This window comes from Pogoniulus pusillus, chromosome 5 (assembly GCF_015220805.1).
Source record: "Pogoniulus pusillus isolate bPogPus1 chromosome 5, bPogPus1.pri, whole genome shotgun sequence".
NCBI classification, from domain to species: Eukaryota; Metazoa; Chordata; class Aves; order Piciformes; family Lybiidae; genus Pogoniulus; species Pogoniulus pusillus.
Window position 1 is genome coordinate 24,186,158 of NC_087268.1, and position 27,950 is coordinate 24,214,107.

General features: G+C 42.7%; 1 long non-coding RNA gene across 1 annotated transcript; it reads right to left on the reverse strand.

Moving 5' to 3' along the window:
* Positions 1-521: 521 nt before the first annotated feature.
* Positions 522-7,303, reverse strand: LOC135175428 (uncharacterized). Its single transcript, XR_010302356.1, has 3 exons — positions 7,154-7,303; positions 1,510-1,691; positions 522-875 (listed from the first exon to the last, which is right to left on the reverse strand). It is a non-coding gene; the product is annotated as an uncharacterized LOC135175428 (long non-coding RNA).
* Positions 7,304-27,950: the final 20,647 nt, after the last annotated feature.

The following is a 27,950-nucleotide window of genomic DNA, read 5'->3' on the forward strand; positions in this document are numbered from 1 at the left end:
TTGTGCAAGGGTCTGCAAGCTCATTATAACTCAGACGTGGAATTTAACCAAAAGCAACTTTATCTTTTGTCCCCTGTCACAGTCATAGTACATTAGCACATGAAAGTGGAGCAAAGAAGAGCTGTGGGAAAGCCAGCAGAAGTTGCTTTGAGCCACTTCTCAGACAGCAGGGAGAAACTAATGTACAAAGATTTCCCAGCAGATAACAAAGGCAATTTGGCCATAAAAAGTTCCACAATTGTAGGTAGCTTTGCCAGCAATCCACAGATGCAAGAAGTTGCTCACATACATGAACATGTGCAGAATCAGAGCTCTCATCCTTTTCACAAACCAAACCATATGCAGGCTGGCATATGCTTATTTTGTCAGGGTTTGCAAGAACTTGGCCAGTACCAAGAAATCTTTGGCAGTAGATTTGCTCTTCTCTTCTGCACTCTACACTGAGTCCCAGTTTCCCTTTAAGATTTTTTTTTGTTACCTTTTTCATGCAGCACCACCTTCAATTTAAAAAAAAAAAAATCTTTTGTAAAGAAAAAGAGGCTTTATTTGGTAAATGCAATAAAACCTATGTAGTCTGAACAGGGCATATGAAGTGGGGAAAGTGGCAGGGTAGGAAGGCAGGGCAGTTCTTCACCCCTGCAGAGGCACAGCAGTGAGGGACAAGGAAGATTGGGAGGAGCATTAACTTAAAAGCTTTGTTGCACCCTCCTTGTGGGAAACTGCTCAGCTGTCACATTCACTTTCTGCTCTCTGCTTTCGGTAAATTGAGGTCTCAGGCCAGTAAGATGAACCACGGCAAAGTACAGGGCACAGGCAAGCTGAGGACTGCCAAAAGATCTAAAGGCACCAGTTCGTGCTGAGGCTGCACCAGCCTGCTGTAAAAAAAAAAACAGAGAGAAGAAAAATAGCATCTCTGAGAAATGCTCCTAGATCCAGCTTCCCCAAAACACAAAACTTGCTCAGCCAAGCCCTCCCTTATATAGGCAGCTGCTAGCTCCTCTTCAATTTGTTTCTGTTTTCATATATGCAGGCTTTTCACACACATTTTCAACTAAAACATCTGTGACTGCACATAAGCAATTCGTATCAGGTATCTTGTAGACCTAAACAGCTCCTTCATTGCTTTGCAAAAGCATATTAAAAGCAGGAGCCCCAGTAGAGCTGATTATCATAAATGCTCAGGCTAAACTAAAACACTTGACAATTACACAACTCACACTGTGTCACTCTGTCATCTGTTTCGGGGAATTTGTATCATTTCTAGTGAAACTGTTCTTTGAACTGCAGGCAATTTTATCCAAGATATTGCACTGATATTGTTCAGCTTAAAAGATAAAAAGTGTTTGTGATTTAACTGCCTGCCTTTTGAATCGGTTCCCCTGGAATAAAGTTGAAAGGTCCTCCCCGAGGCTGTAACACAGGAAAAGGTTGTAAAAGCCTCCATTTGAGAGTTACAAATGGAGACTGCTACCAAATCACAGTCTCTGTAATTAAAGGCAACACCTGTACCTTGTGTTTGCATACTGACTTAAGATAAAGAGATAGTTCTGTGAAGGGTGACTCTTGTTCTGCTTTCCTGTGCCATTCTTCTGGGTACCAGCTCCTTCCCTCTCTTTTCAGCCAGCCTTGTATCTCCTCTTCTTCCTTCAGCTGGATGATTTCTGAGTGCCAGGAAAGTCTTTGAGCAACCACTGAGAAAGAGTAGGAGAGATGTGCTCTTCAGCCAGAGTGGAAGAGAACATCTCTAACATGTAAGGACCAGACAACAGGTATGTGAGCTTATGCTTTCAAGAGGCAACTGGTTTCATCTAAATTTACCCTTGTAGAAGTTGCTGCCCTGTCTAAAGCAGCCAGGTAGCATCCCTCTGCAACCAGAGAGGAGAGATAAGGAACAGCCAGAGAAGGATTCCTCTGCAATCAATGTCTAAGACTAGTGGGAAGATTCCCTGCTCCCAAAGGTGTTTACCATCCCTCACAGATTTAGAAGTAGCCTTGTTTTAGATATCTCTGTGACTGTGGACACAAATTTGGGAACATCTCTGTTGTCATGCTCGTTGAAGCTCCCTTTGAGTACCCCTGACACATGAGGTTGTGGAACAGGTCCAATGATACTCCTCACAGGATGGTGGAAGAGGAGGGAGCAAGAAGGGTAGACACTAAAACAGCTTTCAGCAGCACTGTAGTTCATACCTGTCCAGACTGCAAAAGTAACTTTGCCTGTAGCCTACTTCAAGAGCTAAAGAAGACAACGGGCATGCAATTATACTGCTTCTCATGCACCCATGAGTTCAGCACAACATATTAATTAGCCTACAGTCAATGCTGTAAAACCCAAAGAGAAAGCTAATTGCCCTTTACTTCTGCACCAGTCTGCATTTCCCTTTCTCAGGATGGCTTTCCCACAGCTGAAGGAAGCACAGCAATTGTCCAGATAGTGACAACTGTTTTTCTCCTGCAGAGTGCTGCCTAGTGTTTCCCTAGCTGCCAGAGCAATTTATTATCTCCTCTCTGCTGTGGCTTCTAGGATGCAAAGCTCAGAGTGAGCTTAGGCATTCCCCTACAAAGTAAGTGGAAGCCACCTGTCAGGGGTGGCCATGTCCATCTTGCTCACCAGAGCACAGGCCTAGTAAAGGTCTGCCAACTCTACATTTTCTGTTTGTGTGTTGGAGGACTCCCCAGCCACAGATCAGGCCCAAAATACGCTCTTAGCAAGGAACAAGCTTCCTCTGCTTGCTGGGCAACAAGGTCCAGCACTTCCACCAAACCCACTCCTACCAAGTCCCACCAGTTAGATGTCCAACAGCCTAAGAAGTGAAATAGAACACTCAGCATGAAAAGCTATCAGCCTAACAGGGGTCTCAAGTTCAGCCCAAAACAGGCTTAAGCAAGTGGCCTGAGCTCCTGAGAGAGAAAGCTGAAGCTGCTGCCAGCATTTACAGTGCAAGCTGGAGCACTTTGAGCATGCCAGCAACCCTGGGAGTACCCCACGGCTGCACATGCCCTGTGTCTGGGGAACTTCCTCAATGAAGAGGGAAACATTTGTCTCAGTGGCCTGCTGACAACCAGCAATGTGCACAGACAACATGACCCAGAGTGCGGGACATTTAAAGCCATCTGGGGTCATGCAAACCATGATGTCCATCTGCTTCTGCAGCTCCTTTTCCAGAAGGACACTACTTTTTGTGCAATCCTTTATATTCAGTATGGGCAGAATGAAAAGCCTGAAATTTCTCTTCCAAAGGGTGAAAAGGAGTCTCACTTGCTATCTAACTGTTTGAGAACCAGAGCCATCTCCCCTTACCCAGCTGTTGTCATGGAACTGCAGAGGAAGAGTGTTGTGTGACATCCTGACCTATTGTCCCATAAAAGCAAAGTTTCTCTCAAATTAACTTGCTGCCCCTCCGTGAAAACTCAGTGTCATCAGTGTAAACAAAGAAGAAACATGGTCTGATTTTCTCAGCATCAAGTTAGCTCAGATGTTTTTATTCGGCAGCCCTGATAGGCACATGCTGGTGAAAACAGTGTAAAACATCCTTCTCTGTTGAAACCCTTCTGTAAAGGAGATATGTATTTGTAAGAGGTTGTAGCTCATAATAATTTGAAGGAAAAAAACATGATTTAATATTTTACAACTAAATTGTTGTACACATTAAGAGACCTCAAGGCCACAGGGTCACCAATGATATGAAAGTAAGGGTAAGTGCAGAACAAACTCAAGTTTACTGAGCAACCTACAACCTTCCTCCACCATTTATGGCATCGTCACTGTAACTGCCTTTTGCCCAGAGAATTAGTAAGACTTAAGGAGTAGCATCCCTCTTTTCTGAAAGAGCTGAAATGTTTTTTTCCCCAGTGAACTGCAGGGTGAATTTCTTCTCCTCCTAAGAAAGACTAGATATGCTCCAAGGACTACCTTTGTCCTTAACACAGAGCCAACCACTCAAGCATAAGCAGTGCTTGGACTTACGCCTGCACTCTCAGAAGAAGCCATGGAGTTTGGCTGTGATGAATGATACTTAGCTGCAGGTAAGTATGTATGTGTGGATAGATGCTGCACATGTACCAGGGGCAGCTGGTAGCTCTGCACACACTTATGTTGCACAACGTGAGTTCAGCACAGAGAGACATCCTTAGGCACAACACAGCCAGTGCGAATTGAGGTTTTGTGTGTGTGAAAGTGAGTGCAGTGAGCTTTGCACGATGTCAGCAAAGCATCACTTGGGCTTATCTTGGCTGCTGTTTTCTCCGTGGCATTATACAATGCACACTTGCTGTCAGGCGTGCCCTCAGAATCCTGCCTAGCCCAAATGCTCTCACTACAAGCTTGAACAGACTTTTTTTTCATACAGTTCTGGGCTGGGTAAATTTCCTTCTCACAGCTCCTTCATCACCCAGAATCCAAAGAAGGCACAGAAGGAGCACAGATATTCATGGGATCAAAACATACGTAGTATCAGGTACAGTGCTTAATCTGCAGAGCTGTTTTAGTTAGGAGGGCAGTGTGGACCCTGTGTACCATTACTTTCAGGAAGCAGAAAAATCAGAAAAATGCTAGCTTCCTAGGACCCAGAGTGGTACATAGCTTTGTGGAGGCAGTAGAGTCACCAGTCAGTAAAGCACAAGTTTGGATCTTGAAGGTAAGGATTTGGGGTCTGCCTTTGGCTTTAACAGTGTGGGACAGGTCAAGTCCTAGCTTCTCTATGACTCAGTACCATCTGTTAGCAAAACACGGATGATCACTCTACAACTACATCAAAGGAGGTTGGAATGAGGTGGGGGTTGGTCTCTTCTCACATGTGACAAGTGACAGAACCAAAGGAAAAGGCCTCAAGTTCTTCCAGGGGAGCTTCAGGTTGGATATTCACAGAAAGGGTTATCAAGTATTGCCCAGGGAGATATGGTGCTTAAGGACATGGTCTAGTTGTCGTAGTTTAGCAGCAGTCATGGGATTGCAAGTTCTAGGTGAGCAGCTTGACTTGATGATCCCAAAGGTCTCCTCCAACCTCAATGGTTCTATGATTACAAGATTTTTAGCAAGATTCTTTCAAGCATAATTCTGAACAGCCTTATAAGAGACCAAGATGTCAATGTGTTAGATCTGTTCTGGGAGAGAGATCATTCTGGTGATCTCTCTTTAGGGAAAAGACTGCTATGTTTAGATTTTGTCTTGCCTATCCAAGGAATTACACAGAAAGGAGCAAGGCATGGGCCCCAGTGCTTCTTCTGAGATGCTCGTCCAGCAGGATCACCTCCTTCTAAAGGCAATGCTGTCACACTGCCAAACAGGGACAGTAAGGATAGATTCGGTTCAGTGAAGTCTGTGGCTGCTAAATGAGTGACATGAAAGCAAGGAACTGCTACCTTGAGCAGCTGGACATGAAGGTGGGGAGAACAATGGCATCTGTTCCTTTTTCACTCCTTGTCTTCCACAGTTCTGCTGTCAGCCTGTGCACTGACAATGAGGTCATGGATCTGCTGGGATTTCTGGTTTATTTTAAGGAAGAAATCTAGGGTTCAGACTCCTGCCTTTTTATTGGCTCATGAAGGTGGATGCAAAAGTCTGGGATTCTCTGAGTACGTCAGACAGTGCTGCAAGCCTTTGCTTGGACAGCTGTCATTTGAGGTTGACAATCTGGCAAGGACAGACTTGCATAAACTTCCATATTGTGGTTAAGGCTGTGAAGTATTAGAAAAGCTAGATGTTCTCATCTAGCTGGCTTCAGCTTTGCTTACATCTCTGAGATTACACAGATGGCACTGACTTGCAATCTGCTCCAGGCTATATCTGTGAATGAGCTCCCAAAGTGGTATCTGTAGAGCTCACTGATGACTTCGGCATCTTTGATTACCAGGTGCCATCACCTGTCTGCCTTCCCCTGTGCAGGGATGCCTTGCAAGGACAGTTGGTTTTGTTCCTTGGAGATCCCAAAAGGCCATCAGGAATACATCCACATTTAAAATTTTCAAAGCTGACTGAGATGCTTAGCCAAGCAAACACCATTCATTTCAGCTGGGAGCTGCTATTAAAACCCCAATTCACAGTGAAGAGTCAGGGCTGCTTACATGACAAATTAATCAGAAATGTACTTTAACCTGCTGGGTTCCTAAAATGTTACGTAGCTGCTTTTTTACTAAAACAGATAATTATGCTGGAAGAAACACACTGAATTCATACTTGCACTCCTCTGGTTATATTTACATTCTTGGAAACTGATAGCTCTTTTAAATGCACACATGTATGAACATGCATACACATATATATATATATATATATATATACACACATATACACACACAGACACATTCTGAGTTCATCTTGAACTGTAACAGAACCCTCTCTAAAATGCTGCATCACAGAAAAGCAACCTTTAAGCAGACAGAGCTATAGAAATAAATCATAGAGAGACTTTGAAGGCCAGGTGGCATCGATGTGCAGAAGTTAAAATTGCATGTACTCTGTAGCATTAGGAAAAAAAGAAGGCTAAAAACATGAGCAACATCTGCAGTTTAAAGATAATAGTGTGCCACTCTTTGACTTTAAAGAAAGCGAAGAACCAATGTCCAGGCGCGAACAATGGCAAATCAATGCACTTACTTTTGGAGTGAGAAGCAATTGTCTTGAACAGCACTGAAGAATTATATAAGTGCTGGTAATACATCTATATATGTGTATGATTAGAATCTATATGGCAAGTCTAGCCAAAACAAAAGAAAAAAAGTAAAACACTTGGAGCAGGTTTACTGGTTTGATACTCTTTCAGGTAAGGGACAGAACAGGAACTGAAAGCTGGGGCCCAACACAACTTAAAACATTCTGACACTTCTTTCAGAGACATGTTGGGCAGCTCAGTAAATCCTTCCAGGTCACTCTGAAGTGATATTGGGTATTTTTCCCAGCAAATGACACTTGATTTCTTGTCGGGATTCAAGAGAACTGCCACAACCCCAGAGAAGACATCCTTTATCACATGACTTTAAGAGGCACCATGTCTCATGTAGTAGTTGTTTCAATCCTCAAGATTCATCCTGCCAACTTCTGTGGGGATCACAGAAGCCCAACACAAGGAAACAAATCACACTGCTTTGGCACTTTTCTGGAATCCCCCTTTTCCCACACAGTCACGATAAACAATTACTGGAGAGCCATACATACCTGGCTTGCAGAAACAATGCTGCTGTGTGTGGTAAGTAACACACATCCTCTCCACTATTGACCAAAGGTGCTGGCATCTTCTACTGGAAGGATCTCACTCTGATCCCAGGGACTATTGCTGGTGCTTTCACTTGCAAGTTTTCTTGTTCAAGCCTGCATGCAAGACAGAGCTCAGTTCTGTGATGATGTTCCCAAACTTCTGGACTAGCAGAGAACTCAGAATTTTTTATCTATCATTAAAAAAATGTGACTGAAACAGTAATGAAGCATTTTCTACAGTCTGGCATCCCCTTGCAGATCAACTCAGCAGCAACATTTGTTTCTCATTAAGTTTCTGTGGTTTGGGTTTTTTTTAGCTCAATGGATAACCAGGCGGAGGAGGGTACAGAACGATGGTCTCTGAATGAATCACAGTCTCAGACATAAAATTATTATCCTGTACTAAGTTTTCTTGCCACACAGAAGTCTGCTGTAACAAACCACAGCCATCATTTTCAGCCTGCAATCCTTCACAGCCATTGCTGTAAAAGTGCAATCCCATTTAGAAATTTCCAGGATGGACTGCTGTAGAGTTGATATAATTCATTTGTTGTTCTTTGTAACCAGACCTCTCAGCAGTAAATCTATAAACAATAAAGACTGAGCTTTCCGAGCCATGAACAAGAGCCAGGTGCTGCTGTGGCAGCTAGAATAAGAGGGCGGTCAGCTCTTCTATTACCTAAGAAGATGACAAGAGAGGAATTGTTTTTGGTGCTCATAACAGGCAGCTTTTGAAGCTGATAAGCACACAGGGCAAGCAGACTGAATGGAAGAAAATCTTCTTTTTGAGGTATTTATTTTCAACACTGTTATTCCTTCACTCAACTAGCCAAGGAAAGCATCTTAAACCTATGGGTATTTCCATTCACCCTCTTTCCAGAGGTTTTGTACATTCAGCCTGGACATTAAAAGTTACCTCTTTTTTTTATCATCCAATATGGCCATCTGCATATATGTGTAGATTTTGGTATTCACGATTTATTGCCAAATGCATTTGAAGCTGTTTGATCCCAGCCAGTCTGATCTAGAGTTTACTTCAGTGCTAGCTTGGTTATCAATAGCAGAAACCACTCTAAGGCATTCGGACATGCCTTAAAGGACAGCACAAACACAGAACTATATCATCTAGCCCAAAAACTCTTGAACAACTGTTGTGGTTAAATTCAGACATTTTAAGATTAAAGTTGAAAATAATATTCTTTTAGGCCCTGTTCTGGCTAAAACAATGTTGTGTTAAAGCACTTAACATTTCCTTCTGTGCTGAAGGGAACCACCCTGTTCGCTGCCTCCTTGTGTGGCTGCACTTCATGCTACACAAATTTTCTCTTCCTTGTTTGCTTTGGAAACTTGTTGGCAGGAAGCCATCTCCAACTGTACATGGCATCTGGAGCTCAGCTTTGATTTAGTGTGTTTGTCTCAAACTGCTCTGGATGAAAAGGGCAGCTCAGTCAAGCAGGTATTTTCTTCTTCGTTTCCTAGTACCCTGACAGCAGTGTCTTTCTTTTTTCATTAAAAACATATCCTTGAAAGATGCACCTTCACACTTCTATGAGGACCCCAAAAGGGCAGGCAGTTAAATTCAGATTCTTTATCAAGCTCCAGCACAAGCAACTTAATGCAAAACACTCAGATATGGTGACACGTGGCTGCTGCACTTTTTTATTCTTTATCCTTTATTTTTCATTCAACCTGTAGCAATTGAATTAAAATCAAAGACAAAATCACAAAGAATCTAGAAATAATGTTTTTTCAGAGCTTGGTCCTATCGCTTCAGCTGGATTTCTAAAGGACAAAAGACTTCTGCAAACTTGTATCTGAGTGTTTGATCCTGTGTATCGCCTTCTTCCTCACCACCATCAACCCACTAATTCTTGAACCACTTCATTAATTTGATACGAAGATCAAAACCACTGTGATATAGCAAAACCCAGCAGCCTACCCGAAAGAAAAACAAACAAACAAACAAACAAACAAAAAACCCAACAACAACAAAACACTCTGCTCACCATTCCTACTTTATTAGACACCTGAGAATCCAGCCACGAGGCACAAATCCCTAGGCAACACATGCTTCACTGCCTGCTCTTCTGCTAGAGCAGCTTCTTTGAAAAGAAGCTTTAAGAAAAATTCTCATTCCTTTCATCCATGTGACTCCTTTGACCTCAATGGATTCCAGCATCTGCTTCTATCCTTCACTCTTTCAGGCTCATTTCTTTACCTGATGTCAGCTGATAATGGTTAGGCGGGTAGCAAACCAGATAAGACTTCCTTCCCCTAGTGCTTACAGCTTAGTGCAGAGCAAACCAGATGAAAAATGTACAACATAATCTATGTTCACAAATTCTGACCTAAGATACCCTATTCTTGAAAAAAAAAAAAGACAAAAGGTACTACAAAGTACTACAGGTAGCTGTTTATTAAGTGCCGGTGGAGCTTTTCCCATTTAATCTCTTGTTGCAGAATGTTTCTAGAGCGGCACCCATTTTGGAGGAAACAATATTAAATGTTCAGGAAAACATTTATTTATTTTGCATTTAGCTTCCTCCCTCACATTTTTAATTATTTCTGAGTAACCTATTCCTTTTCCAGCTTTCCCAGCTAAGACTACTTTTATTACCATCTTCTGTTCGCTCGCACATTCTTTGGCTGCTTTTCATGCCTATTATTTACATCTTGTCTTCAAACCAATGCATCTGTCTCAGTCTTAACCCTTGGGAAACTAGTGTCACAGCTGGGATTCCCATGTAAAGGCTTAATTTCTGGGCAAGACCATGCTCACTGTGCCTCAGGGATGCACCCACATGAGTACTTCAGATCCAAAATGTGCCTTTGGAGCTATCTCCTGGCAATCTCCACTAACCATGTTTTTTTCTCATACCACCATGACTTCTAACAGGCATTCAGGCCATGGGATAAAGCTAGAAATAGTTCAAAGTAAAAACTCCCTGCCACATCCCCTGTGTGTTTATAATTTCTTCAGGACCAATTGCTTTCCTCTATTGAATACATTTTACATCACCTTTTCCAGTGACAGCAGACATCATTGTTTGTGAGAGGAGAAACTGGCCAAGAATCTCAGGGGAGCACTTCTGTAATTTCAATGTATCAGTGTTTATAAATAGCCCAAGTGGTACCCTCAGCATTTTTTTTTATGCTTGTTTGACTTGTTTCCTGTACCTGAGGGTGAGTTTGCTGCTGCTTGAGCCCATTTTGTGACCAAACTGTTTTCCAAGTTCAAGTTCATTAGTAAGAGTCAGATTTGAGATTAATCCATCTGTTTGGGATCCAGTCAGGATGGTAAGGTTAAAGCTACATTACCTCCCAGGCAATAAAATACAGAAAGTAAAATACCACAGAAAGTTTTCAAAGCTGAGGTTAGCTGTGCCATTTGGGGATGCAAAAATGGCACCTTTGTTCTATATATAAAATTGACTGACTGCATAAAAGGTTGGGTTGGGTTCTGCTGTTTGCTTGATGTTAAGACAATTTGGATGATCACACAGGCAGTGAGTTATGGAAAGTACACTGTTTTGCTGTTGTACTTATGGTACATTGAGACCTAATTTTTCTTGACTTCACTTTTACTGATTCTGACACTCGCTGGACTACAGTGATACCTAAGTAACAAAACCATTCTCAGTAACTTCTCTGGGTATTCTTGTTTTTGTTTTGTTTTTCATTTGTAAGTGCTGTGATATTTCTGTGTAATGATATTAATGAAGTCTCAAGGCTGAGGACAAGATATGAAGAGACATAAGTATTCTTCAGTGCTAGTGCACAGAAAAACAACTGACTCCTAAAAGCACTTACCATGGTTCTTTCTTTGAGGTTTATTCTGTTCTAGAGTCTGTAAGTAACAATTCAGCAAATCAAATTAATGACATCTAAAGGAATTATGGAGGCATCTGAGTTACACATTCATCTACCCATATGTGAGTTTCCTTTAAATGGCACTTTAAGTTTTTGCAAATCGAATTAGACACAATCTCATTGTGTACATTAGCAAGAATTAAATGCTGAACTGGTTCCAGAGAAGCTACATCCCCAGCATGCCCCCAGAACCATTTCACTGATGAGTACAAAACAGTTTATGGAGGTTCAACGGTAGTCCATGCATCTTTATTGAGATGAGTGAATTTTACATAAGAAATAAATCACAGTTACAGCAAACATGAATGCTCATCATTCTCTGATCCAGTCAGCCTGCCTTTCCCAAAGGCCCATGAAGTTAGTTCTGGGTGGCCACTGAGATTCACGTAATGTTAAAACCAGGCAGGAAAGGGTTGTTGTTTTTTTTCCTGGCTTCAATCACAACAGCAGACAGTTATGGACTGTGAGCCAGGGAAGTAGCTGTGAGACAGAAATGCTCACCACAGGTCTTTCAGCCTGAAGCCATGCCTGCTCACTGTGAGATTATGACAGCTTGGCATAGTTGCTATAATTAGTGTGCACTGACTTGGAGAAGTCACTTTGTGTTGTGGCTTTTTTTGTGTTTGGTTGCTTTCGGAAGTAGTTTTGTTGTGTCATTTTTTTCAGAAACCGTCCATGTCATTTACATTTACAGCCCTGAATATCCACCACCCAAAGAGTATGGAAGGTCAAGAAAAACATAGCTGCTGGCCTCCTCTTCAGCTTTCCACCCCTCTACACAGATGTCACACTCACTCACGCTTTAAAGTTTAAAAGAACCAACAGCTCAGTTTGATAAGCCTGCACACAAACTGAAGTGAGCATCTGTCTCTAAGTAGGTGAGGGCCACCAGACGAAGGGAAAGGATCTCTTTTGTTTGGAAATCCTTTGGATATAGCCAACACTCCCTTACATTCAAGCCCACTGTGTATCCATTCTGGTTTATTTGTTTTGCATTACAGACTGTATTACAGACAACCATGGAAAGGAAATACGCTACAAAAAGAAAGGGCACAAGTTGAAAGGTGCTTCAGTCAAGGCGTTAACTGAAGTGAACTGGAACTGGAAGGTAACAAGAAGCATTTGGCATTTAATGTAGCCATAGTGATTTTGTAATTAAAGGAAAACAGCTACTGTGCTGAGGCTGTAAATATCAAGGCATTTCGGCCTACTTATCATCCTTAATCGCAGACTACTGCCAAGCTGGCAAAGCTATATGGACTTTAACGATAACGAAATAGCTTGTGTCAGCACCCAGTGACTTTGGCAGGGATGTCTCACAGAAGCAGAGGGTGCTCTGCAGCACAGCCTCCCTACCTTGGGCAGGAGGAACTACAGGCACAGCAGAAAAAAAGACAAACGTCCATTTCTTTGACCTAGAACATCAGAGTTTGAGAGCTTCCTAAGTACAATGATTTGTTCCTTGAATGGCAGTTTTTTCATTCTAGTATCTTGGGAGAGGACATAAAAGATGTGAAGCAAGGGGGAATTCTAATAATGTCCTGTCAGATCTATTTTAAAACTGTTGTGGTCAATATTCTGCTGTTTGTATCAATCTAATGGAATTCACATCAACACATGGTTATAAGTGGTTATTAGTTGTCTAACAGCTTTTCCTCCCAGACCTCATTATGGAAATCTGCTCCAAATTAGGTCATTCATGCTACACTGACTGCTACAGACAGCCTTAAACTTTAAATATTTCATTCTCCTTTGTATGCCTACACACCACAGTCAAACCCAGCTACAGTCTTGCATTAAAACAGATCTGGGTGATCCACCAGAGCTCTGCTCTCTCTTGTCTATGGATTAGACGCATATGTACGCATCTCCTGGTGGCATTTCTCTACACAAGTAACTTTCTGAATGTTTTTTCCCTATCTCTGTTTGGACCATCACTGCTGTACGTTTGTCTGTTCTCGTGTTGTTTGATAAATCACCAAGCCCATGACATTATCACCAGTACTACTGTGAGGTCAGCAGTCCATGGGTATGCAAGAAGTGCAGAGGGGAAAAAACACAGAACTTTTTTGCCTGAAGTATTTGTGCTGGTTTCTCTGGATCACTGTGTGAGTTGTGATTCTCTCTGGACTTCTGCTGTGTGGTCAGATGGCTTCTGTGCTCTCCTGCTCTGCTTACAGGTGACAAACCACCAGTTCGTGTGCATCAGAAACCAAGCTGCTGTTGTAGCTTAAATTAGCTCTGCTGCTTCACATGCCTTCAGACTACCTGACACAAACACAGCTAAAAACTATGCTATAGGGCATAGGTACCAGTTCATGTATCAGCCAGATGTAGCTACCTGTGGTGTTACCACTCCACCTTACTCACAGCACTTGTCACTACTTCTTTTTGCAATCTGATTAGAAGAGTAATGCACCAGGGGCTCCCCTGATGTGTTAAGAAGACTGCTGTTGAGTGGAGGGCTTAGTTACATGACCAGGCTTCACACTGAAGTTCACATGCACTATTCAGCCACCTCTGCTTTGAAGCAAGTGACCTACTGCAAAGGAATAAGGATAAGAGAAATGCCACAGCTGAGTGCAGCTATGTGCTCCAGCAGTAACTATGTTTTTGTATTAATCTCTTTTGTCAGTGTAATGTAGTACTGAAAGACAAACTAGAGACATTGAAGAAGACTAAGGACCCCTTGTCAACATGTTATGCTTACCCATAGCTAGGGGTTGTCTCCAGGCCAGGCAACACCTAAAGGCTAATTAAGAAACCAGATGAAGTGGACAACTAGGTGGAGCTGATAGACGACTCAGTCCTGAGTAGACTATCACCACTGACAGAGCAAAGATAGGCACCCTGGGAGTGATCCATGGTAAAAACAAGGAATAAAACTCTAATAAACTGTTCTACAAAACCTTTTCCACTGATGTGTGCAGAGTCTCCATCTGGCCTCATAGAGCAGGTACAGGTTAAAAGCAGACTTTGAAACTTTCTTTACCAGAATCATTCAACCATGACTCAGAGATTATCTTAGTGAAGGCCATGCTATATCCTGCTGTCCCTGAGACAGCCTGATAGCTTGCAAAGCTGGTTGTGAAATGGAGGCAGCCTACAAACTGATTCTGCGTGCATATAATTCACCTGGCTACTAAATTGATTCTTTCAAATCTGATGCATTTTTTCTATGGAAGGAAAGCCTGGAAAAGAAATCTCAGACAATGAGACATTTTTATTACGGTATCTGCAACACTGGATGCAAAAAAAAAATAAGAGAAGATGCACTTTCACTTCCTAGCCTAACATAATTGGCTAATTCTATTCCAAACACTCTTAGCCTTTGACAGAAAACCGGAGGGTAACTTCAAATATGTACTATAAATTATTCACTACAAATTCTTATTCTCTATATTATTTGTTTTCAAAATAATGTGTATTTGCAGGGATTTATTTCTAGCAGCAAATTCAATCATAACTTAAAAAATATTCACAAGCAGTCTTTCCTGTAGCAAAGTAAGCATGCAGTATGCAAGAGATAATCCTCAAAAAAGCCATCTAAAGTGGTTTGTCCAAACCTGCAAACAATGGCAGCTTAGTAGAAACAGAAACATTTCTTTGTAAAACTGAAATCTTTCAAAATAAACTACTTGCCACAACTGACACAGGCAATGAGGAGAAATGAACTGCACAGAGCACACATCTATTCTGGACAGTTATTTTAAACTAATTTTTGTCCCTGGTATGTCTTAGTGTGAATGGTGTGGTGACTACTTGCACCAACTAGATTAGCCTATATCTCTTAAAGACAGAACCATTTACCTGTGATGTTGAAGACTGTTAACTAAGCTAGATGCTTTAGGAAGAACTGTACACAGTTCCCTCTCTCTCAAGAGGGAGGGAGTTCCCTCTCTCCAGAGAGAGGGAACAAATTCACTGAGTTCAAGATAAGCAGGGACTGTGATGTTTCTTCCAAGAAAAGGAGGCTATATCCCTGCAGCCTTCAGGGAGAAGCAAACTGCTTGGGTTAGACTGATGAGGATGAGTGAAGTGGTAGATGGTAAAACAAGAGAGCTGTGAGGAAGAAATGGAAGAGAAAAGAAGACTGCTTGTTATCAGAGCTGGTAGCCATACTTGCAGTCCTTGGGGGCCAAGATAACAGTACCACAGAGCTGAATATCTAAGGAACAGGGAAAGATCCTTCCTACCTGAAGGGACATTGTAGCCAGGTGGGGGTTGGCCTCTTCTCCCAGGCAACCAGCAACAGAACAAGGGGACACAGTCTCAAGTTGTGCCAGGGGAAGTATAGGCTGGATGTCAGGAGGAAGTCCAGCATCAGTAAGTTTGCAGATGACACCAAGCTAGGAGCAGGTGTTGATCTGTTGGAAGGTAGGAGAGCCCTGCAGAGGGACCTGGACAGGCTGGATGGGTGGGCAGAGGCCAATGGAATGAGATTTAAACAAGGCCAAGTGCAGGGTTCTGCACTTTGTCCACAACAACCCCAAGCAGCTCTATAGGCTGGGGACTGAGTGGCTGGAGAGCAGCCAGGAGGAAAGGGACCTGGGGGTACTGATAGATAGTAGGCTGAAGATGAGCCAGCAGTGTGCCCAGGTGGCCAAGAGAGCCAATGGCATCCTGGCCTGCATCAGGAACAGTGTGGCCAGTAGGACAAGGGAGGTTATTCTTCCCCTGCACTCAGCACTGGTCAGGCCACACCTTGAGTGCTGTGTCCAGTTCTGGGCCCCTCAATTCAAGAAAGATGTTGAGGTGCTGGAACATGTCCAGAGAAGGGCAACAAAGCTGGTGAGGGGCCTGGAGCACAAATCCTATGAGGAGAGGCTGAGGGAGCTGGGGTTGTTTAGCCTGGAGAAGAGGAGGCACAGGGGGGACCTCATTGCTGTCTAGAACTACCTGAAGGGGCATTGTAGTCAGGTTCGGGGTGGCCTCTTCTCCCAGGTAATCAGCAATAGAACAAGGGGACACAGTCTCAAGTTGTGCCAGGGTAGGTATAGGCTGGATGTTAGGAGGAAGTTCTTCACAGAGAGAGTGATTGGCATTGGAATGGGCTGCCCAGGGAGGTGGTGGAGTCACTGTCCCTGGAGGTGTTCAAGAAAAGCCTGGATGAGGCACTTAGTGCCATGGTCTAGTTGACTGGATAGGACTGGGTGCTAGGTTGGACTGGATGATCTTGGAGGTCTCTTCCAACCTGGTTGATGCTACGATTCTATGATATTTTGGATCAAGGCCAAGCAGCTCTTAGACCAGGCTGGTGCTGGCTCAAATACAAAAATGGGTCTATGTCTGAGCATACTGAAGGAAACTTCCATATTGAACACAATAGAGAGAAGTAAGTACATTTAATACAATCTCTTCCTTCTCTAAGAAGAGAACCAACAGTCAATCCAAAGCCAGACAACCTTTTTCTGAATCTGAAACTTCCTAGGGCAGCAGAATTGGTGCTGCTTTTGGGATATATGATCTGTTTCCTAAGAGCATAGGAGAGCAACAACTCTCAAAGGAATGAGTTTTGAACAAGTGCCTTTCAGCTTGAATACAGGTCCTTGAAACTGTCATATTGTGGCTGGACAGTTTGGCTGTTCATGCTTCCAACATTTCTAGGACTTTCTCCTAAGATTTCAGAAGCTTTGTTCAACTCTGCCTAACTTTTTCCAACTGTCCACAAAATTACAAAATTGAGTGTGTAGCAAAAATATAAGTTAGTGTGGATGAATGCTTCCATTTTAATAATGGTAGTGGAAGACCTTCAGTTAGTGAACCCTTCTGGAATACCTCTGTAAGGGTCTCCTCAGCTACATGGTTGTTAATCATCAATATTTGTCCCTTAGCAAAAGACTGCAGGCTCTGCAGCTTTTCATTGGAGGCAACCATAAACTCCAAAGTTTCTCTTCAGTATTATGTGCCAATAACTCTGACAGATTTTCACAATTAACCAACATGTTTCAGGGGTGCAGGGTTAAACTCCCATTTAGATAGCTGCAATACCAGATTTCTTGCACCTGCATATTTTTCCAGTCTTCTGAAGAAATGATACCTGGAATAAGAGTGTTACACATCATGCTGCTTTTTCCTATGCCTTTTCCTATGTATGGCTTCTGTCACAGGTAGCATAGCCAGTGGTAAAAGACATTTTGGTATGGTGCTTTTCCAAGGTAGCTTGATTGCAAGTTCGGTGTTTTGAGTTTTTTTGCAGCCATACCGTCCACATTAAGACACCTTGAACTGTGTTGAAGCAGTGGAAACAGTCTGAAACTACAGAACTGGTAAATGGTAGTAGGCAGATAAAAAGTGTATTGTTTTTAAGCACCTCACTGCTAAGAATGAAAACTAACACTGAATATTCAAGTGTGAGCCAAAATAAATCCGTTTTTAAATGGTGATGTCTCTCACCGAACAAGAATTGAAGGACCATACTCTGACAACAGAGTACAGCCACCTACTTATGGCATGTCAGGATAGCAATAAGTGACTCAGTCACTCACCTACACACCAAGGACACCAGGGCTTGGTATCTCTATCACAAAGCTGTCCCAATACCGAATTTAGACAAACAGTTTTTCCTACTTCCCACAGACTGTACAGCACTCCTCACTTGTTCACTTTTCCAGGTCACTGACTCCTAAAATATCACAAGGTGAAAATGAATAGAAGTGACATTAAGCAAACACTTCCCTTTACTGGTAAGCTCATATTAATATTTGCTCTAAAATTTGTTTGTTGATAAATGCTAATTAAATACCAACTCAAAGCTTTATATTGGCCCCTTCTTAGGGTCTTTTGAATTCCTTAATTTGCAGGGCAATCAACAAATCCCACCTAATGCATTCTGTAAGGTGATTAAAAACACTGAGGGATAAACACAGAGAGGATTTTATATAGTGAGAAGAAAGTGGAGAGAAACATCTGGAGCAGAAAGATTATGAGAGCTCCTAGCTGTGCCATCAATTTGTTGATGATGTAAAAATTAACTGTGCCTTTTTTCATGTGATGGTCAGTGAGCTTCAGAGAACATTCCATCTGCAAAGAAATTCAGCAACTGGTTTTCCCAACCAGACATAAGGCAACAAGACAATGCTTCCTGAGCTTTCTAGGAGCAAGCATCTCCTGGGAGCTAACACATGACCAAACTTTTCTGTGTTGCATGGGCATAGGAAAATTACAGTGAATGTTTTCTACAGGCAAGAAAATCCTTGATTCATTGTGAGGACAAAGAAAGAGAGTTAGGTGGAAAAGATAATATAAAGGGGAAATATAAAAATCATGGGTTAAATGCAGGTATGAAAGGATGACCTTTCAGCCTCAGAGACTGCACATGTAATAAATCAAATGGGCCAGGGGCTGACCTCTGCAGGATATTAGAACAGTACTGTTCACATTTGAAGAGCTAAACTGTATCCTTCATATTCCACTCCCTCTCTCTCCCCCACATCCCTCCTCCCCCCCCCCAAATCCCAAACACTTGGTAGTTATGCTCCAAACTATTGACCAGACATTGCCTGAAAGATTGGTAGGTGGCACAGACTAAAACAATACTGGGAACCAAAAAGTGAATTAAAAATTAAGCACTCCAGGAGACTACATGCTAGTGCTTTTGCACAAGATTTGTCCCTACTTTGTTATTAAGCATGGAAGAGTCAAAGAAGATGGTGTTCTGCTCCAAGGATTGAATATGGGATCCTTACACATAGAGAAATTTGAGGTCAGGAGGAAACGATGTGACTGAGGTCTGTACTATCTGCATAGTTATTCCATCTGTTTAGGAGTCAAATTGAGTCACTTAATATTTAAATGACATACTCTCACCTAAGTTTCTAGTCTCCCAGAAGAGCCTCAAAGCTTCATGCACATACACTAAACGGCAGGATCTCAGCCTCTGCAATTAGTGACCACTGTGTTATGGCAACAGCTGAACACCCTTTACCCTCTGAGTTCTTAGATATTTGTTCAGGAGTGATGTTAATCCCTCATTACACCAGCACAAGTGTAAACCCCTAGGGCCACTTTGTACATGCAGCAGAACCAGAAGTCCCTCTGTCTTGACGGGGAAAAAACATCCTTTCCTTCTCAAATTAGTTGCACTGTGGTGAATGGAGTCTTAGCACTGAAGATTAAGGGTCTGATGGTACTGCCTAAATTGTTGATCACTTCAGTATGAACAGCCACCAGCAGCGAAACAGCAGCTCAGCTCTAAGCGCTTCCTCTTGCCACTCTTGCTATTGACACAGCCTGAGCTTTGGAAGCTGGGGAGAGATTAGGTGATCTTCAGTTTTAAGCACAAAATGAAGGAGTACTGCAGGATTTGAACTAGTTTGTTCAGCAAGTGATAAAAAATAATAATCCTTAAACCCCAAGATACTCAAATCACTTTATTATCTGAGAATCTGAGTTTTCATATAACAACTAAAGCAGGAATTTAGTCCCAGGTGCCTGAAAATGAGTCCCAATCTTCCAAATACCAGATGGCAAATAAAAAATACCCAAATGTACTGGTTTTTATCTATACATTAGGGGAGTTTAGGGAACAAAAAGGTTCATTTTATATGCCCTTGCATGAGCAATCTGATACTAAAGAGCCCATATCTAGGTAACAGGAAGACAATTTTCAGAGGGCAAGCATGAGGTAATGGAGAGTGTGTGAAGATTGTGACAGTAAGCTCAGACTACACAGTGCAAATGGTAGTGAGATGAAACATATGGTCCTGGATATGTTTGGGAGGAATGACACAGGACAAAGCAGGACCATGAGTAAGGATGTGGGCAGAGAGAGAGCCAAGACCATGATGTGAGTGGAGAATACATTCTTAACTTTGATCTCTGCAGTGCAGAATGCTGAATTTACACTGAGTACTGTACGAGGTAGCTTGGTATTGACACACTCCAGCAAAGTGTTCATATTCGAGTTGCAGGTTAGCCTGGGAAAACTCCACTTCTGCTGATGGAGCTTACTGCAGCTGTCTTGAGTGGGGGCGGGGGGAGGGAGAAAGAGTTACCCTGTAAAATAGCACTTTTGCTGATATGTCTTAATCCATAATAGGGGTTTCTGCTGGCACAGCTACGTTGGTTGCAGATCACACTTCAGCACTCCCCTGATTGATGCACATACCTTGCAACAGTTTGTCATCTGGCCACGGTCTGTACTAGCGTAGAGGGAGTCAAGAGGATCAGGCAGGGTCAGGGAACAGAAGAGTAGAGAGGTTTCCATGTAATAGCCAAGAAGAGAATGAGTAATAGCAGAAAGAAAGTCAAGATACTAAGAATAAACAGTATTCACTATAGTGTACTGGATGGACTTTTAATCCCAAAACCACATAAACTTGGAGATTTTTTTGTTTAAAAAAGAAGTCTCTGTTTTTCATTGCTATGATAGGTGTCTGGTGTGGGGGGTTTTTTTGTTTGGTTTTTTTTTTTTTTAAAAGAGAACTAACTCAATATGAAGATATATTAGCTTGAAAATTTGAAAGGCAGCCTGTGTTTGCTGAATGCACGGGTCTTTAAAAATCACAGAATCAACCAGGTTGGAAGAGACCTCCAAGATCATCCAGGCCAACCTGGCATCCAGCCCTGTCCAATCAACTAGACCATGGCACTGAGTGCCTCATCCAGGCTTTTCTTGAAGACCTCCAGAGACGGTGCCTCCACCACCTCCCTGGGCAGCCCATTCCAATGCCAATCACTCTCTCTGTGAAGAACTTCCTCCTAACATCCAGCCTATACTTCCCTCAGCACAACTTGAGACTGTGTCCCCTTGTTCTATTGCTGGTTGCCTGGCAGAAGAGACCAACCCCTACCTGGCTACAACCTCCCTTCAGGTAGTTGTAGACAGCAATGAGGTCTCACTCCTGAGCCTCCTCTTCTCTAGGCTAAACAACCCCAACTTCCTCAGCCTCTCCTCATAGGGTTTGTGTTCCAGGCCTCTCACCAGCTTTGTTGCCCTTCTCTGGACACGTTCCAGCACCTCAACATCTCTCTTGAATTGAGGAGCCCAGAACTGGACACAGTACTCAAGGTGTGGCCTGACCAGTGCTGAGTACAGGGCAAGAAGAACCTCCCTTGTCCTACTGGCCACACTGTTCCTGATGCAGGCCAGGATGCCATTGGCTCTCTTGGCCACCTGGGCACACTGCTGGCTCATCTTCAGGCTACTATCCACCAGTACCCCCAGCTCCCTTTCTTTCTGGCTGCTTTCCAGCCACTCTGTCCCTAGGCTATAGTGCTGCTTGGGGTTGTCATGGCCAAAGTACAGAACCCTGCACTTGGCCTTGTTAAATCTCATCCCATTAATCATCATCTAGTGCTTCATTACATGCAAAAAACGTTTTATTTTGATCAAAACATTGTGTTACCATTGCTGCTCTCCTCCAACTTTTAAATTTATTATGCTGGTTGCTCTTCAGATTTCTAACTGCTGTTGATACCCTATACATGGACACTCCTGTTTTCCCTGGTATTATTTATTTAAAACATTTATTTTAAATATTATTTATTTAAAGATAACTAATATTACCCTGTTGCAGCGTGAACTTGCTCTGGGTGTGGCTTAATAAATGTAACTGTTTTAATACAGACAAGCAATGCTCACTGAAATTTCTCAGATTACAGTATCATTACCAAACATTCTACCACATCTCAATATACAATGCAGAGACTGATCCAGTGTATGTATGCACAGACTACAGATACACATAAAATGGGTGCATGTTTGTGTGTTTCTATGGTGTACACAACATGGGTGCTGTACAGTATATCTAGCTTATTTGTGGTCACTCTGTCATGCAGTGATGAGTAGCACTACCTGGTAGTATAAAAACACAGACAAGAAAAAAACTGTTTAAACTAAGGCCAGCAGGGAAGACTAGAGTAAGGAAAGAACTATGGATCACTGACGCTGCTGACAAAACAGAAGCAGCAAATTCCCAAGCCAATAAGCCAGTACAGGACCACAAAAATTCTGATCACAGAATCATAGTATGCACTGGCTTGGAAAGGACATCAAGAGGTCATCTAGTCCAGCCCCCCTGCAGTAAGCAGGGACATCAAATCAGGTTGCTTAAGAGTCCCATCAAGCCTAACCTTGAATGTCTTCAGGGATAGAGCAACCTGTTCCCAGTGTTCCACCACTCTCATAGAGAACTTCTTACTAATGTCAAATCTAAATCTACCCTTATTTAGTTTAAAACCATTGCCCCTTGCTCAAGTGCTGCATGCTTTGCAAAGAGTTCCACTCCAGCTTTCTTGCAGGCTCTGTTTGGGTATTGGGAGAATGCTGTAAGGTCGTGGGGAAGCAGCTGGAAGATTTAATGACTTGGTTTGAGTGGACAGAACACCTCCATCCCTGGAGGTGTTCAAGAAAAGGCTGGATGAGGCATTTAGTGCCATGGTCTAGATGACTGTATAGGGCTGGGTGATAGGTTGGACTGGATGATCTTGGAGGTCTCTTCAACCTGGTTGATTCTATAATTCTATGATTTTACCCCTTTCCAAAGGAGTAGAATAAAAACATTCTACACAGGACTGGAAGTTTAAATGGCAATGCTATTCACAAATATACACAGAAATACAAAATACACAAATTCACATTCAGCCTCGGCCCAGTTCTCCAACCTGGGCTTTTTTTCCAAAATCTCACTAGGCCAACACCTTCCAAAGCCTTCTTCCCAACCAGGCCAAACACCAGCCCTCAATGCCCCCCCAGCCACGCCTCCCTGCTTCCTCCCCCCATACCAGGCCTGAATTGCACAGCAAAACTTAGCTTTGCCAAGGCCACAGAAGGCAGTAATCCCCTGCACTGCAGGGGACAGAGAGAGGGAGAAAAAGGGCAGAACAGCCCATAATGCTCATTTGTAGAGGGGTGCAGGCTGATGGGAATGAAATAGCAAATCATGCTTTACAGTGTCCACCTCTTTCTTGTACTTCTCTGGCATTTCTGGAGGACCTTTTCTCAATGGTTAAGACATCCAGTCTTAAATCCACAACATCTGGACAACAGAGGGGGAAGAAATAACTGAGACTTAGTTCCAGATCAGAAAAATGCCAATACTCATTTTCTGTTTTCTCCAAACATGGGAAATGCTCTTACATTTTAATATACAGTTTTCATATGTCCTAGCTTCTCTTCATTTGCATTAGTGAGTGAAGAACCAGAAAAAATGTTTCAGCTGTTTCTGTGACATACACTCCCCACTGGCGCCTAGCTGCATCTGATGCACCCAAATGCTATACAACCTTGACTAACTATTGCTTGCTACACAATAGAAAGGTCTGTGGGGCAGTAATAAGAATCACTATACCTACAGAATACCAATTTCACTATTGCACCAGGAAAAAAGAATCTACTGTCTCTGAATCTTCATAAGGAAATTCTAGGGAATTCATGTGTTCTCTTGAATTGAGTTCAGTAGAAGCCAAACCAGATCTCACCAATGTTTTAGCATTGCAGAAACACTCTTATTAAAAGCAGATCTTCACTGAAGTTCATTAGCTTTAGTATGCCAAAAGTATGATTTATTTCTTATGGTCAGTGGCAAATAATATAAACACAGACAGTAAGTTTGACATATCCCACAGTGTTCTTAAGTATGTGGTCTTTTAGCAGTCTGTGCTTGGAATTTTTAAGGGAGTAGCAAACAACTCTGTAGTTGGTTCTTGACATTCAGCACTGAATTTGGACACAGGTATTAAAAATAGTAATCAGGAGCTTCTGTTGTACTATTACAAAGAATTTTCTATGTTTTGTTATACTATTTTGCAGACGGCCTGAACTGGTCCCAAACCACTCCTCTATTTGAAGCATAGCTTCTCTGTTAATACAAGCAGACACTTCAAAAAGCCTGCGAATTGCCAAAGGAGGAGAATGGCCTCAGCTACCAGGAATGAGCGCTGCAGAGTCAGGGATCCCAGACCTTAGGGTATCCCTTGCCACCAGTGCAAGAGAAAAAGCAGACTGGGCAAACTATCCCATAAGCAATGTGGCAAGTCTCCTCACAAACTCAGCAGGTACCAAAGAGAATGACGCCTTAATTTCAGCAAAAGTTCTTCAGGCTACTAGATTTCAGACCAAGCAGTCAGGCTCAATGAACCAGATTGTCTTTCCAATCAGGCAGGAAAAGTCACCCTTTCATTCTCCTGCTGTTGAGGGTTTTTTTCTTCTTTTTCTTTTCAGATCTTGTTGTTTACAGCCCATTTACACCATTTTGTACTAAGCCTGGCCATTCTGAGTCAGTCTAGGCAGGAGATGATCACTCAGCACTGCCCTAGACCTGCAGTAAACTGAAAGCCGCAGTAGCCTTCCAAGAAGCAGAATGAGCCTGCAACCACCTTTTTCTCAGTGTAACCTGCATCTGAGCTGAATTGGAGTCTTGTTTTCACACTGCAGAGTCACAAAATCCAAAGGCAAATGTGACCGTAGTGCCTAGCCAGCAAAGAAACCACAGAGTAATATTGGTTTACACAACTTTCTCTTCAAGCAATCCTGAATAATGATCAAACAGCAGAAGAGCCTCAATTTTTCTTTGTTAAATCTCCAGTGAAGGCGTAGCTCCCCTCAGACAAATCCTTGTAAAAACTCATTCAAGCAACTCTAATTAGCCTTTTGGGGAGCTTTTAAGAAACCTAAATGTAGCAAAACATAAGCACGATAGGTCATTAAGTAGCTCTTAATTTGACGAGACTTGGAATTCAGGAACAATATCCTAAGACAGTATTTTCTTTTTGAAGAAATGTGAAACCAAGGTTTTGTCTTCATATGTACAGCAAATGCTATGGCAGCTCCTACATATATAGAATCACTCCCAAGCGAAAAGATTAAAATGACCAAGATTTTAAAACCACAGAGTTGCTTTAAAACCAGTTAGCCTGGAGAAGAGGAGGCTCAGGGGTGACCTTATTGCTGTCTACAACTACCTGAGGGGTGGTTGTGGCCAGGAGGAGCTTGCTCTCTTCTCTCAGGTGGCCAGCGCCAGAACAAGAGGACATAGCCTCAGGCTGCACCAGGGGAGATTTAGGCTTGAGGTGAGGAGAAAGTTCTTCACTGAGAGAGTCATTGGACACTGGAATGGGCTGCCCGGGGAGGTGGTGGAGTCGCCGTCCCTGGGGCACTTCAAGGCAAGGTTGGATGTGGCACTTGGTGCCATGGTCTAGCCTTGAGCTCTGTGGTAGAGGGTTGGACTTGATGATCTGTGAGGTCTCTTCCAACCCTGATGATACTGTGCTACTGTGATACTGTGATACTGTTTATTTTCTCTTCTAGAGTTCCCAATTTCAAGCTTTTTTCCAAACTTTTTTTTTCTTCTTGCCTTAGTGAGCTAAGATTGTGGCAAAATCCCATTATACAAGGATACGCAGTCCTAAGAACAGTCATGAATATTGTGAGCCTCGCCATAAAACAGCAAGTTGGCAGCTCTGCAGTAAGGATATTAACTTTTGTGTCCTCCCAAACAGCAGTTTCTATAAATAGTGTTTGCCTGCCTTTACTCTTGCAGTTAATTACATAGATTTTCCTGAATTTCTTCTCCTGCAGGCTCCCGATAAATCAGTGTGTTAGCCAACAAACTGAAGCAATGCTTACGAATGTGTCCCAGCAAACACCTTTGACATTAAGCATTAATACCAAAATAGAGTGTTTCTACAGGTGAGGAGTTTAAGTGGGTAAGAAGATGACTCTGCTTTTCCACTGCAGAAGGAGGTAAGTTCACAGGGTTAGAAGGCACCTCAAGGATTATCCAGTTCCAAATCCCCTGCCATGGGCAAGGACATTTTACACTAGATCAGGTTGCCTAGAGCCACACCCAGCCTGGCCTTACAAACACCAAGGGCTGATGCTTCCACCACCTCTCTCAGCAATCTGTCCTTATGTCTCACCACCCTCACAGTGAAGAACTTCTTTCCAAATCTACCCTCCTCTAGCTTGCATTCATTCCCTCTAGTCCTATCACTATCCAACACCCTAAAAAGTCCCTCACCAGCCTTCTTGTGGGCCCTCTTCAGATATTGAAAGGCCACAATAAAGTCTCCTTACAGCCTTCTCTTCTCCAAACTGAACAACCCCAACTCTCTCTGCTTGTCCTCACAGGAGAGGTGTTCCAGCCACCTTTCCTATGTCTGGCACACCTGATAGAAAATACAATACACAGTTGCCACTATGTATTATATTTTCTGTCAGGTGTGCCAGACACAACTGAGTGGTCACAGGATCATGACCTGGCTGAGGTTCCTCCAGCATGCATCTCCTATTATGTGTCAAACCCAGTTCAACCTTTTCTTTCCCAATGGAAACTGGTTGTTCTGTGTTCTGGACTGGTTTGGGAAGACATTAAGAGAGAAGTTTACCTCTTCCAGCTTTGGATACCACCAGGAAAACACCTTCCCCTGCACTAGTCACTCATGACTTCTATAGTCATCAAAAAGTATTAAGTGCTTTTAAGCATGAGCTTCACATGATCTGTTTACCTACTGAGCCATTTTAGGATGTTCTTGGTGCCCTTAGAATCATAGAATCATAGAATCAACCAGGTTGGAAGAGACCTCCAAGATCATCCAGTCCAACCTATCATGGTTTAAATTTAAACCTTAAAATGCCAGTCTCTCTCTACCAACTGTGATAGCACTTTCTCAGTAATTTGAGATCATTAGAAGAAAGTTCCATATCTGAAAACTCTAAATGCTGATCAACAACTTTGTATGGTTATTCTTTACACAACTTGGAAATTACTGGCTAAAAAGTATCTGCTGAGAGGTATTTTCCACAAGTGTCATGCTGATAAGCTAGCTACAGCTACTGGAATGTGTGATTTCTCTACTATTCAGCCTTTGTTACACCTTGACTAGTTTCTTGCCCACTTTATTATACAGTAGTACAGATTTTCAAATTGTTTGTCATCATTTTCTGCAGCTCCACATGGAACACCTGGCTTTTTTTGACTGAGGGCATGCATGCAAACAGGTTCATAGAGCAGGTGACAGAGAAAGGATGTGCTCCCTTTGCTTTTCAGGCAGGCTTCTTTCCAAACAAGACAATGATCAAAGGTATGTATCCCACTCTAGCATCCCATTTGCCAAACAGAGTCTGTGAATCATAGATCAGGTTGGGTCTGCCACGTGCTGTGGTAGAGCAGGAGATCCTCCAACAGGTAGCTGTCAAAATGCAGACACGGGTGCCCTAAGGGCACAGCAGATGGGGAAAAATAAAACATTTCAGTGAGACACACACAGAATGCAGGAGACTTAAGTTCCCTTAACACTGACCTCACTTTCAGAGGGGAGAAGCTGTTCCTCAATGTCTTACTGTTGCACTGAAAGCATCTTTCAGAGCTGCTCAAGCCCTGCACAGGACCCACTCCTCTAATACTGCAACACTTTCAGGCACGGCTCCTGCTCACCTTGGGACTCAAACCTCCCTTCTCCAGCTGTTGAGAAACTAAGGAATGGGATTTGGAGGGAGGATTTGGAGGCTACTTGTAGTACATATGCATATATGCCTCTGTGCATGCATGCATGCATCTGTGTGTATCTCTGTATCTACTGCAGAATGGAAGAAAATGAAGAATTATGTCATTTTGGCTGTCATCTCTCCTCATTTGACTGTGGCAGTTTCAGCAGGCTGTTCACACTGAAACCCTCTTGCCTTCTTTCTGCTAGGTCTAAACATGTATGCCTGTCCCCTTTATGGAGAGCCAGATGGGATACGTCTCGTCTGCAAAGGGCAGAACAGATTTTGTCTGATGTGTAGTACCATGTCTTTACAAATATTTTTATAGTTCTTAAAGTCCCAGATTCTGACTGAGGCCTCTAGGTGGCTGGTTCCCTGATATTAAGTGTGTTAATATCAAAATAAATTATTTGAAACAAAAGTATTCCTCTATGAGAATCAAGCAGCATTTGATAGATG